This window comes from Erythrolamprus reginae, chromosome 2, assembly GCF_031021105.1.
Source record: "Erythrolamprus reginae isolate rEryReg1 chromosome 2, rEryReg1.hap1, whole genome shotgun sequence".
Lineage (NCBI taxonomy): Eukaryota > Metazoa > Chordata > Lepidosauria > Squamata > Dipsadidae > Erythrolamprus > Erythrolamprus reginae.
Window position 1 is genome coordinate 201,751,404 of NC_091951.1, and position 13,188 is coordinate 201,764,591.

Sequence of the window (13,188 nt, forward strand, 5' to 3'; positions counted from 1 at the left end):
GAATAAAAATTAAGGAGGCCCAAAAATGCCTGCAACTCATTCTTATCTCGTGGCTCTGGGGCTTCTCTAATTGCTCTCAACTTCTCTGTTGTGGGGTGGATTCCTTCCTTATCTATTTTATATCCTAGGAATTCTATACTGTTGGTTCCCCAGACACATTTATCAGGCTTGATTCTTAAACCTTTGTCCTGTAACCTCTTAAGTACTTCCCTTATCCTTTTGTTTACTTGTTCCTGGTTCTCCCCTGCAATTAAGATGTCATCAAAGTATGGAATGGCCCCATTTACCCCTGACAATAGGCGTTCCATAATGCTCTGGAATATTCCTGGGGCTATGCTTACCCCAAACTGTAACCTCGTGCATTTGAAAGCCCCCCTGTGCGTTACAATTGTTTGAGCGTTTGCTGTTTGTTCATCGACCGGAAGTTGCTGGTAAGCTTGCGCCAGGTCGATCTTTGCGAACCTTTTCCCCTCCCCCAGGGAATGTAACAGTTGTTGCACGACCGGGATGGGGTAGGGGTGGTGTTGGAGCGCCTTGTTTAGGGTCGATTTGTAATCAGCGCAAACTCTTAGGGAGCCATCTGGCTTCAGAGGGGTAACTATGGGAGTTTCCCATGGCCCCTGCTCCACAGGGACCAAAATACCTTGGCTAATGAGTTTGTCCAGCTGTATATCTAGTTTGGGGAGGAGTGGCAGGGGGACCCTGCGAGGTTTTAGTCTGATCGGTGGGACCTTGGGGTCAATAGAGAAGGATATAGGGGGCCCCTTATACAATCCCAGTGTGGGGCTGAACACCTCAGGGAACTCTTTCACAAAGTTAGGCATATCATAACAGTTTACATTACATACGCCCGAAATCTCGATCCCCAGTGGTTCCATCCATGCTAAACCCAGAAGAGAGTGTTTGGCCCCTGTTACAATAAGCATGGGAAGGGTACATTTAACATTCTTGAATGCGATAGGTACATTTGCTGTTCCCAGGACCGAGATTACTCCCCCCTGAAAGTCTCTAATCACCAAAGAGGTTTGATTTAGGTCAGCCTTAGATACATTAGGCATATACAGTTTAAATTTTTCCCAGGGCATGATGGTATATCTAGAGCCCGTGTCCAGCTCCATTGAGCAAGGTTGGTTATTGAGTAACAGTGATATAACAATTTTAGCCCCTTTTTTGGTTGCCGTGTTATTCACGGAAAATTGAGAGTTACCTCTATAGTAGTCGCGGTTAGCGGTTGAGTAGTTCCTTTGACCCGCGTTGCGGAATGGTCTCCTTTCTCGCGCTTGGGGGGTCTGGTTTTGAGGTCGCTGGTATTGCGGTGTGGCAAATGTTTCCTCTGGCGCTGTTGCTCTGCATGCGATGGCGATGTGGCCTCTCCGGTTGCAACGGCGGCATGTAGCGTCTCGGGAGGGGCATCGATGGCGCTGGTGATTTCCCCGGCAGCCCGCGCAGGGGGCTGGGTGAGTAGCTCTCAGGTGTCTCGGCTGGTCTTGCACCAGGAGGCAGTTGTCTCCGCTGGGAATTTGTTGGCTGTTGTCTGTTTCCACGGCGCTGGGAGACGCGGAGTCGATTTTTGCAATGAGTTCTCGCCTTCCGTGCTCTTTCAATTCTCTCGCCGCTGCGTCGGCTGCTTCTGCGGTTTGCGCCAGTTTAATCACGGTTTGTAGGCTCGGCTCTTCTTCGGTGAGGAGTTTATTTCTCACCGTGCTGTTTTTCATGCCGAAAACCAAGGCGTCGGTGAGGCGAGCTTCCGGGTCTTTAAACTTGCATTGGGCAAGTACCGTTCGAAGCCGCGTTGTAAACTGGCTGATCGACTCGGTTTCCCTCTGAGCCATCATGTGGAATTGATGCCGAAAAACCATGGCTGGTTTGGTCGGCTTGAAATGGCTCGCCAGTTTTTGTTGTAGGACGTCCCACGCTGTGGCTCTTGCTTGTTCCGGTTCGGTGAGAGTTTGGGCAAGTCTACGGATTTCTGCGCCGCAGTAGTTAAGGAAAATAGCCCGTTTGCGATCGGCTTCGGCGTCCTGCATTCCCGCCGCCTCGAGGAAGATCTCGAAGGTGGCCATGTACTCGTCCCATGTCGATTTCTCGGGATCGAAGAGTTCCGGAGCCTGGCCGATCTGGATTTTGTCCATGTTGCACGCGAAGTTTCTTCCGTCCGTTCGTCGCCAGTGAAGTAGACCCAGAGACAGGGTTTTGAGCAATCGGTACTTTTATTCAGCTCAGAGAACAAGTGACAGCTCAGCAAGGTAAAGTGACAATTCAGCGAGTACCGACTGACTCTGCCTGGAGAAACCGCTCCTTTTATATATTTGCGGTTCCCGCCAAAGCTAGAGCCGGCCGCGTCTGAGCCAATCAGGAGCGACTTCCTGCTTGGGCTCAGACAGCGCTGAAAGAGGAACAAACTATTTACAGAGTTACAAGGTAGCCATTACAGGATACAACACCAGCCCTCTTCACAAGCAGGAGAATTGGTCTCCCGGTAAAATTTCTGGGGTGCTAAATTGGCTGGTGGAACTCCCTGCCTCACAAGCTAATTTGGGAAGCCAATCAGATTGGTCCTCACAAAAGACGGGTGGGTGGGAGAGAGAGATAGGTAGGATTCTATTAGCAAACGACAAAAGGGAAGACTCATTTGCTGCCTGGGGCCCCTTTATGACTTGCTTGTCATGATTATCTGTGGAATTTTTACGATGCCTCGAGGCAGATGCAAAAGGAACATTGGCTGGGGAAACACATTGCTACAAGCTCCTTTCTAAATCTCCCTTTGCATTTCTCTCTCTCTCTCTTTTTCTTCAGGGTCCCTTCCAACAATCTCCCCCCCCCCACTTTGTGGACTGTCCACATCGACAGAGAAGGGGGTGAAAAGGGCAGGGGATCGTCTAGATCAGTGATTTTCAACCTTTTTTGAGCTGCGGCACATTTTTTACATATACAAAATCATGGGGCACGTTGAGCGGGGGGGCAATGGGGGGGGATAAAAAAAGTTTGGACAAAAAAATTCTCCCTCTCTCTCTTCCTCCCTTTCACTATTTCTCTCCCTTCCTTCCTCTCTCCATCCCTCTTTCTTTCTCTCTTCCTTCCTTCCTCTCTTTTTTGCTCACTTTCTCTCTCCCTCCTTCCCTCCCTCTCTTTCTCTCTCTCTTGCTTTCTTTCTCTCTCTCTTGCTTTCTTTCTTTCTCTCTCTCTTTCTTTCTCTCTCTCTTTCTTTCTCCTCTCTCTCTCTTGTTTTCTTTCTCTCTCTCTCTTTCTTTCTTTCACTCTCTCTCTTTCTCTCTCTTGCTCAGCTTCGCGGCACACCTGACCATGTCTCGCGGCACACTAGTGTGCCACGGCACAGTGGTTGAAAAACACTGGTCTAGATGCCCACAGCATGAACGGACCTCTTTCTCTCTCTGCAAACAGAGAGGGATCATTAGCCCACCAACTCTTTCCCACACGCACACACACTTTGTGGACTGTCCACGTGGAGAGAGGAGGGGGTGAAAAGGGCAGGGGATCGTCTAGATGCCCACAGCATGAACGGACCACTCTCTCTCTCTCTGTAAACAGGGAGAGATCATTAGCCAAGAAAGGTGTCAGACTAGATGGCCACTGAGTTCCCTTTCCTCTCTATCATTCTGTAAGTCTCCTGAATGAGAAGTTGGGTCAGGTCAGACTAGATGGCCACCAAGGTCCCTTCCCTCTCTATCATTCTGTAAGTCTCCTGAATGAGAAGGGGGTCAGACTAGATGGCCACCAAGATGCCTTCCCTCTCTATCATTCAATGTGTGTGTTTGTGTATGAAAGAGCAAACTGTCCCATTCTTTCCTTCCAAAAGTAGCATTTTGTAACAACCGTTCTGATTGGATGGTGGCGAAGTGTCCCATGTAGCCAAAAGGCTGTGGCTGAATTTGGATTTTTGTGGCCAAAGGGCTGGGGCCAAGAGCTAGGGGCCTTTGGGCGAGGGAGTGAAGGCAGCGGCCGATCAGCTGCTGCGGAGGAAAGAGCTTCATCCAACTGGGGGAGGCAAAAAGTCCCATTCCCAGCAGGAACATGCCTTGCATTCTGCCCTTGTTTCCATAGAACCTCAGCAAGGATGTGGGGAGCCACCTGCAATCCCAGGATGTGAATCCAGGTTTGTTTGCCAATAAGCTACAGAACATAGCCCAACCTGTTACCTTCTCAAGATGTTGGATTATGTTGTTATCATTTCCAGCCAGCATGCTGGTTGGGAATGATAGTAGCAGTAATCCAAAGCATTAGAGTATTTTAGGATGGGGGGTACACACAAAGAGGGAACCCTTTCTATCCCTTTCTATTTCTTTCTATTCCTTTCTATTCCTTTTCAGACAGTTAAGGTTATAGAAAGAACACGTGCAACCAGCCTGCCTTCACAATAGAAGATCTGTATATTGCATGGTCAGGAAGGTTGAGAAAGTATCTACACATCCTTAACATTCTGGACATAAACTGTGGCACTACAGGGTACCATTTGGCAAAACAAGTAGACACAGGGTCAGTTTTCCCCCCTGCGCCATTTGTTTGCTGAACACCTAGTTCTTACTCTATTCTGTTCTGTTCTAGTCTAGTCTAGATTCCATGTTTTGTTCTGTTCTAGTCTAGTTTCCATGCTCTGTTCTAATCTAAATTCCATATTCTGTTCGGTTCTAGTCTAGTTTACATATTCTGTTCTAGTCTAGATTCCTTGTTCTGTTCTCTAGTCTAGACTAGATTCCATATCCAGTTTTGTTCTAGTCTAGTTTCCATATTAAGTTCTGTTCTAGTCTACAGTCTAGATTCCATGTTCTGTTCCGTTCTAGTTTATATATTCAGTTCTGTTCTAATCTAGTCTAGTTTCCATCTTCTGTTCTGTTTAGTCTAGACTAGATTCCATGTTCTGTTCTGTTTTAGTTTAGTTACTATATTCTGTTCTGTTCAATTCTAGTCTAGATTCCATATTATGTTCTGTTCTAGACTGGTCTGGTTTTCATATTCTCTTCTGTTCTAGTCTGGTCTAGATTCTTTGTTCTGTTCTGTTCTAGTCTACAGTCTAGTTTCCATATTCTGTTCTGGTCTAGTATAGATTCCATAGTTTGCGGAGAGGGGCGGCATATAAATCCAATAAATCTAATCTAATCTAATCATATTCTGTTCAATTTGGTTCTGTTCCTATCCTATCTATCTAATTTCTTGGTCCTGGACATTCTGAAAACAAGAGCAACTGATACAAATAAGCCCAGTTACTAGGATGAATTCCAGGTTAAAAAAAAGAGGCAAGCATGTAACAAATTTGCAAATAAAATAATAATTTATTTAATTTAAAAGCACTTCCCCTAGTCTAGTAGTCCCAAGACTTGGGAGTCTCCAAACAATATTGAGTGAAGGCTGAGGACTTATTTTATGCATGATAAATTCTGAACATCACTCTATTTGTTTCAGGACAACTGGTTTATTTGGCCATTGAAAAGGTTTAGAGCAATTCATGGGGGGAAAGCCCCATAGTTTTCCAAGACTATGTTATGTGTGAAAGCTACATAAAACGTTATCTTATAGACTGAGGCAATGAACTGGTGACATGCAGTTATTTGCAAACATTACGACCTACAAGTCCAAGTCCAATTGGTATCTGCAATTTTAATACACCTGCAAGCTTGGAGACCCAAAACAGCATCTCTTCCCATATTTGTTGTCTAGGCTCTGTCTGCCTCCAAATTTGAAGAGATGGGTCATTATTAAGGAAAAGTTTCATCCATGGCAATCCCATAGACAGCATGTAGAATGCCTCCTAGAGACAAGCTTGCTTGCTTCTATATTTTTCTATTTTAAGTGACTGATAAACAGCTTTTTCGTGATTTCTGGTACCCCACTATTGCTGGATTTTCTTCTGTGATAAGTTTTAATTGCTTTAAGTTTTACATTAAGTGTTTTATTCCATGGTTTTATCTCTGTTTTACAAAGTAACCAGAGGCCTCTGACTTTCCATGTAATGACAACAGTGTAATAAGTGAGGAAGGAAGTCAGGGAATGAATATTTTTTTATTACAACTCACTGACCAGAATTGCAATCAAAAACAATTTTAAAATGAAGTAAAAACAAAAGGAGATAAAAGATAATTGGGGATAGATTTATCAGTGAATAATCCAAGCATATCTAATTTTGCAGGAAGTCTAACAAAATTTAGCTTATGCGGAAGGAAACTGAATCATACTGATAACAACTGTACATTAAAAAGATCAGCATTCTTCGGCTGTTTTACTAAGTAAAGAGTGATAAGGTGGGCCCTTGAATACTTATAGAACAGGGGTGTCAAACTCAAGGGTTTTTTTAGATCTGGTCTAGGGAGCCAGCTAGGAAACAGCAAAGGACTGGCCTGAGATGCCCCTGAGCTCCATTTTAGCTGGAAGAGGACTGCAGGAGACCGTCCAGGCTGGAAATGGGACATGGGGGGGGGGCATCCCCGAGTTCCATTTTTGCTGGCAGAGGGCTATCAAAACAAACACAAAACAAAAGGAGAAATGTTTCCCTTTGTGCATCTGAACATACAAGAAGGGATGGGAAAGGAAAAAGGGAAAGAGGAAAGAAAAGAGAAAAAAGAAGGAGAGTAAGGAAGAAAAAAGAAGGAAAGAGGGGAAGGAAGAAGAAATTAGAATGAAGAGGGAAGGAAAAAGAAGGGAAGGAAGGAAGGAAAAAGAAGGGAAGGAAGGAAGGAAAGGAAGGAAGGAAGGAAGGAAGGAAGGAAGGAAGGAAGGAAGGAAGGAAGGAAGGAAGGAAGGAAGGAAGGTTATAATCAGGGGCAGATTCCTATTACCACCGGTACTGGCGTGGTGCGTATGCAACTTCCTGCATATGTGCAGGAACAAAAAAACACTGGGATGCATGTGCACATAAGATAATTGAAGCTTTGCAGCAATTGCTAATGGTGTGCCGTTCTTTATCCTACCGGTAGCAACCCACTACTGGTTATAATGAGAGGGAGGGAGGGTTTCAGGGAAGTCCTGTCTTAGCACTTGGCTACCACAGGTGCCCCCGACATGAGTCCCGTCCATGCCCATGGCCACACTTCCCCAGCCACGTCGCATGCTCCCCCTGGCCCTCTGAGATCAAACACACAAAAATCAAGTTTGACACTCCTGTTATAGAGGAGCATAGCAGGACATGAGCTGTAGTTTCGACTGTCCCTTAGGCACAAAGGGAGTCTCAACTCATATTTTGTATTGACCCTCCAAAATTGCAGTGGGGAGAGTGTTGAAACATGCTGAAGTTAGTGCTCTTTGGAATTTGGAAAGTTATGTGTAAATCAGAGGATCAGGATGGCCCCCGAAAGAAACGGGCTTTTCATGTAAGCTACTCTGAACGTATGTCATTATCTAATACTGCTTGTAATGCACAAACTAATCACTGGGTTTACATATTGTGCTACACTATGCTATGGCTTCCCCCCAGATATTAATGCTTTTAGTATTATTATTATTATTATTATTATTATTATTATTATTATTATTATTTAGATTTGTATGCAACCCCTCTCCAAAGACTCGGGGCAGCTCACAACAATAGTAAAAATATGTATAACAATGGACCAAAAGCCAAATTTTTTTTGCTCTTCTTAAGCTTCAGAGCCTTTCTAGGAGCCTGGGAAGGGTGAAAATGGGTCATTTCTGGCCTCTGGAGATCCTCCCGGGGGGTGGGGGTGAGAAGAGGCCATTTTTGCCCTCTCCAGACTCCTAGAAAGACTCTGAAGTCTGGGAAGAGCGAAAAACAGACATGCCACATACTGGGAACGGGGAGTCATGCAGGCATGTGTAGGAGGCACATGGAATTATAGGTGTGGGCACGCGTACACATGACCCCCTGCGCTTCCCCTCTTTTGGCACACAAATCAAAAAAGGTTCTCTATCCTTGTCTTAGGACAACCACACCTAGGAGATCACTAGAGCAGTGTTTCTCAAACTTGGCAACTTGAAGATATTTGGGCTTCAACTCCCAGAATTCCCCAGCCAGTGAGTTGAAGTCCAGATATCTTCAAGTTGCCAAAGTTGAGAAACACTGCACTAGAGGGCAGAAAGGAAATACAGAAAAACTGATTCTTAGCTGCCATCTAGGGGTCATCCAAATGTTTGTTAGCCCAAATCTGGTAGCTAATACAACAGTCCAAGATAGGATCAAAATCAAACAAAATTCCAGATAAGTTCTCTCTTTGATGATGAAGAGCTGTCATATATCTTACAGGCAAGCAGCTTCCCAAGGAATAGAGGACCCTTATTTTTATAATAGAATAGAAGAGAAGAGAATTATTTATTGGCCAAGTGTGATTGGACACACAAGGAATTTGTCATTGGTGCATATGCTATCAATGTACATAAAAGAAAAGATACATTTGTCCAGAATTTATTTCAAAGAATGTGCTTCAGAGTTTAAAAATCTGCTTTAATTGCCATCTATTTCTCTGTTCCTGCTCATCTGATTATTCCTAAAAACAGCCACTGGTATAATTCACGGAGATTAAGCAGCTGGAGGTTTTGCAGGAACAAAGATACAATTGTATGGAAAAGTGTGCCTGCATAATGTCAAGTGTCACAGGAGGCTTTTAAAAGCACATTAGAAAAGATGTCCATCAGTTGCCAAGAAACAGATGGATAATAAGGCAAGAGGAAGCTTTACAAAACCCACATCAAAGGACTACACCAGCCTTTCCCAAAAGATGGATTCCACAGGGACTTCTATAATCTCTTGATTGTCAGTGTGGGGTGTTTTTTTTTAAAAAAAATAACAATAATTACAAACTGACAAACTAGTGTTTGTTTTGCTTCTGCCTGAGACAATTAGTCAAACTGACTGCAGTCTAATGCTAAAATCAAATCATCTTAAAAAGACACTTATTTTGCATTGAATATCAATCAGTGTTCCCTCTAATTTTTTTTTTGGGGTGGGCGGAAAAGTATACAGTAGTCCCTCACCTATCGCGGGAGTTACGTTCCAGACCTTGCCGCGATAGGTGAAATCCGCGATGGGGAATTTATCCTCCTTCCCACCAGCTCCGGATGCCTGGAGGCGAGCAACGGCCGGCTAACCTTTCCCCCCACTACTACTTACTCTGTTCTTTGCAGCAGTTCGGCCAAATGTTGTGTTTTTTGCCTTGCCCCGGCTGTAAAGTCCCTGGTGAGCTGCCCCGGCTGTTTCTTTTTTTCTCTCTCTCTCTCTTCCGCCCTCGAGCACTTCCTCTTCCACCCTTGAGCCCAGTCTGGAAATCCCCGCCGCGTCGCGTTCCTTTCTTTTTTTTCCTTTCGGCACTGGCGAGCGGGATTGAACGAGGGGACGGGCCTCCGCCGGAGCTCAGTCCCCGCCCCACTCATCATTTGGGAGTCCCGCTGGAATTATTCTAGCGCTCGTTTGTGTGGTGAAATGATTCAAATGAAGCTGACTTCAAAACCCGCGATGAAGTGAAGCCGCGGCAGGTGAAGCGCGATACAGCGAGGGACTACTGTAGTGTCTGAGCGGCAGTCCCTTCGGGACTGGGCGGCACAGAAATAATAAATAAACAAACAAACAACAAACAAACAAACAAATAAAAAACCCACCCTGTTTTGCCTCAGAGAATTTCAAAATAAAATACTGTACTGTGTGTCTATAACAGTGAGCTCATAATAGGGCAACTCTATCAATATCAAAATGCCACTTAAATAGTTGAGCTAGTTTCAAACTAGATTTTGATTTTCTTTCTCTCTTCCTTACTCCCATTCTTTTTCTTTCTCTTTTCCTTCCTCTCTTTTTTCTATCTGTTTCTCTCTCTTCCTCTCTTCCTCTCTCTCTCCTTCCCTCTCACTCTTTCCCTCTCGGCTTCTGGGCAGGTTTGGAAAACTCTGAGTTGATGATGATTTTTAAGTGAGCGATTGCTCACTGCTCAGCTTAGAGGGAACTATGATATCAATTCTTCCTCCTAGCTACAACTTGAGAAGGAAAGGCTGAAGAGAGACAAGATTCCATGTTAGGTCTTTCCTGGATCCTAGGTTTGAACAGGAGAAGCTTTATTCAAGGCAGTGATATCTCCTTCCAATGAAACTTTGCACAGCCTTCGCAAAGGGGTGGTGCCAAAATCTTCTTTCAGAAGCTGCAAACTGCTTTTAGTTTGCGGTCCGAGGAGAGAAAGTTAAGAAGGCAATTGCCAAGTCTGTCCACCCTATTTGTTTAGATTGGATGTTAAATAAATAAACAGAGAAGCCTTGATCAAGACATGTTATCTATATTAAGCAGCAAGAGCTTGACAGTGACATAGATAAATATATCCTCCCATCACCAAATAATATCAACATCTGCCAACAGGCAGTTGCCAAAGGTACTGTTATAGAAGTTAATTATAATATTGACAACCATAGCATGCTGCAAGAAACCTACATACCATCATACCACCTGAGGGTAGAACAAGAAGAAATGGGTGGAAACTAAATAAGGAGAGAAGTCATTTAGAATTAAGGAAAAAATTCCTGACAGTTAGAACAATTAACCAGTGGAACAGCTTGCCTCCAGAAGTTGTGAATACTCCAACACTAGAAGTTTTAAGAAGCTGTTGGAAAAGCATTTGTCTGAAATAGTGTAGGGTTTCCTGCCTAAGCAGGTGGTTGGACGAAAAGACCTCCAAGGTTCCTTCCAACTGTTGTTGCTGTTGTTGTTGTTATTATTATTATTATGTCAGTACAACACAGCAAACGAGATCACTATGCTGGATTTTGTATTTCATCACCAGTCGGGCGCTTCCCAAGCACCTAGGACTGCGTGATGTAGCGGCAAATTATGTTTGCCGATCCCAGTAAAGCGGCCTTTTGCAATTATTATTATTATTATTATTATTATTATTATTATTATTATTATTATTATTATTATTATTATATTGTAAGAAACCTACATATGAACATGTTACATGCACTGTTCTTCCCTAAACTTTTGAATGATGTCAATATATGCAGTCTATAGAATATTGGTAATTTCTCAAATAATGTTTACTTTCAAAAAATAAAGAAAATTCAGATGGTTGGTTTTTTTAAAAAAAACAACTTGCTGTGATAGGGTAAAGAAAACAGGGGGGGTGGCACTGTAGGAGAGCAGAGACAAACGCAAGGGTGGGTGGAGGAAGACAAATAGCTGTTAAGAGATGAGGTCGAAGATTGCTGCCGATCTCTCCTTTACAAGGCAGCTTCTGAGCATTGGGAACTTGAACCTTTGAGCAGCAATAACACTTTTCAAAGCTTTCAGCCAAACTTAAGTGCAGTGAGGTTTCTAGGATGGAGAATGTAGAATTGACAGCCAGATTCAAAGAACCTCCTCTTTTGTGGAGATGCTTTAAATGAGGGGTGTCCAAGCTTGGCAACTTTAAGACCCTTGGACTTTGACTCCCAGAATTCCCCAGACAGCATGATTGATTGGGGAATTATGGTAAATGAAGTCTGTATAGTCTGAAGGACAGAAGGAAAAGGAGGGACATGATAGAAACATTTAAATATGTTAAAGGGTTAAATAGGGTTCAGGAGGGAAGTGTTTTTAATAGGAAAGTGAACACAAGAACAAGGGGACACAATCTGAAGTTAGTTGGGGGAAAGATCAAAAGCAACATGAGAAAATATTATTTTACTGAAAGAGTAGTAGATCCTTGGAACAAACTTCCAGCAGACTTGGTTGGTAAATCCACAGTAATTTAATTTAAACATGCCTTGGATAAACATATATCCATCCTAAGATAAAATACAGGAAATAGTATAAGGGCAGACTAGATGAACCATGAGGTCTTTTTCTATGTTTCTATGTTTCTAAGTCCACAAATCTTACAGTTTTCAAGGATGGACACTCTTCCTTTTAACAGTTCTCTCTCTTCCAAAACCATCAAATAAAGAGGAAATCTTCAAGTAATCAAATTCTGACATCTCTCTCCCAAACATGACTGTTCTTTTCTTTATCTACCTGCACTGAATCAATTTTGCTTCTTAATTACATTTCCCATGGTGCACATGCTGCAGGTTGTCGTTGAAACAAAATTCTCATCAGCCCCAGCCAACATGGCCAAAAGTGAGATCCAGAAAATATAATTTATCAATATCCTAAGGAACACACAATGTGGGTTTATTTTAAATTGCATTATGTAAATATCCCATATTATCCATTCCTTGCATGTAGATTTTCCAAATGTAATTTATGTTCTTTCTCTTTTAAGGAACAAACTCAGTATTATTATCAGTAGTTTACATTATTTAATTCCTTGGGAGCAAAAAAGTTTAGACTTTCCTTAAGAGCATTTTATTGGCATGCAGGAAAATGTTCACAAATGCAGACTGACACTTTGTGGCAACAAATTAACTTTGTTGCTGTCTGCCAAGTAAAGTAGGTTGAACAGTAACAATTAGTCCAAGATCATTCAGGGAGTATCAGAAAAACAGGATTTTTGATCATGATTTTCGTTCTCTGGCCATAGCTTGAAGAACTGTAATACTGTATTTGCTTTCTTGTTCTCGTTCCCCTCCACATCTAGCTAATTTTGACTGATTTCAGAAAATAAAGCTAGATGTGGATATTTTTCAGATAGGAGGCCACCAAGTAATTCTAGGGCTAAGATACGTTAGAGTAGGCTGCAGAGTACAAAAAACATCATACAAGGGCAATGATAAATCATTTTCATTTCACTGTTAGTAAAATGAAGTGATCGGGAACTAAGCTTATCTCAAAGGATCTTTTATCTTGTTACTTTGTATTGGCCATTGTTTGAAACAGTAATAAACATGAAATTTATTAGATAAGCAGAAGAAACTGCCAGGGGAGAAGGAGCAGTTAACAATTCGAGGCTTTAAGCTATGAGAAGTTGTAGATGCCCCGTTTGGCAAGAGCCACTAGAAAATTCTGTTGGGTGAACTTGGCAAGAAGGCCACCAAGATGCATTACAAACGGTGATAGGAAAATGGCCCAGCTTGAATAGAAGGTGTGAATGCACAAAGAAGCAAAGCTTATCCTAATCAATTGAAAAGTACTGTGTGAGCCACACGGAAAGGCTTCATTTAGGGAGACTTATAAATGAAACCATAAAACCATAGCAGATGAGAAAGAAAAATAAAAAATTCAAGAGAGTCTTTCAGCTGTAGCTTGTTTAGTTAATGACTAAATCCAACTCTGTCAATAGGTAAGATTTTTTTAAAAAATGGGTTGCTGAATAATTGACTTATTTGACTAAG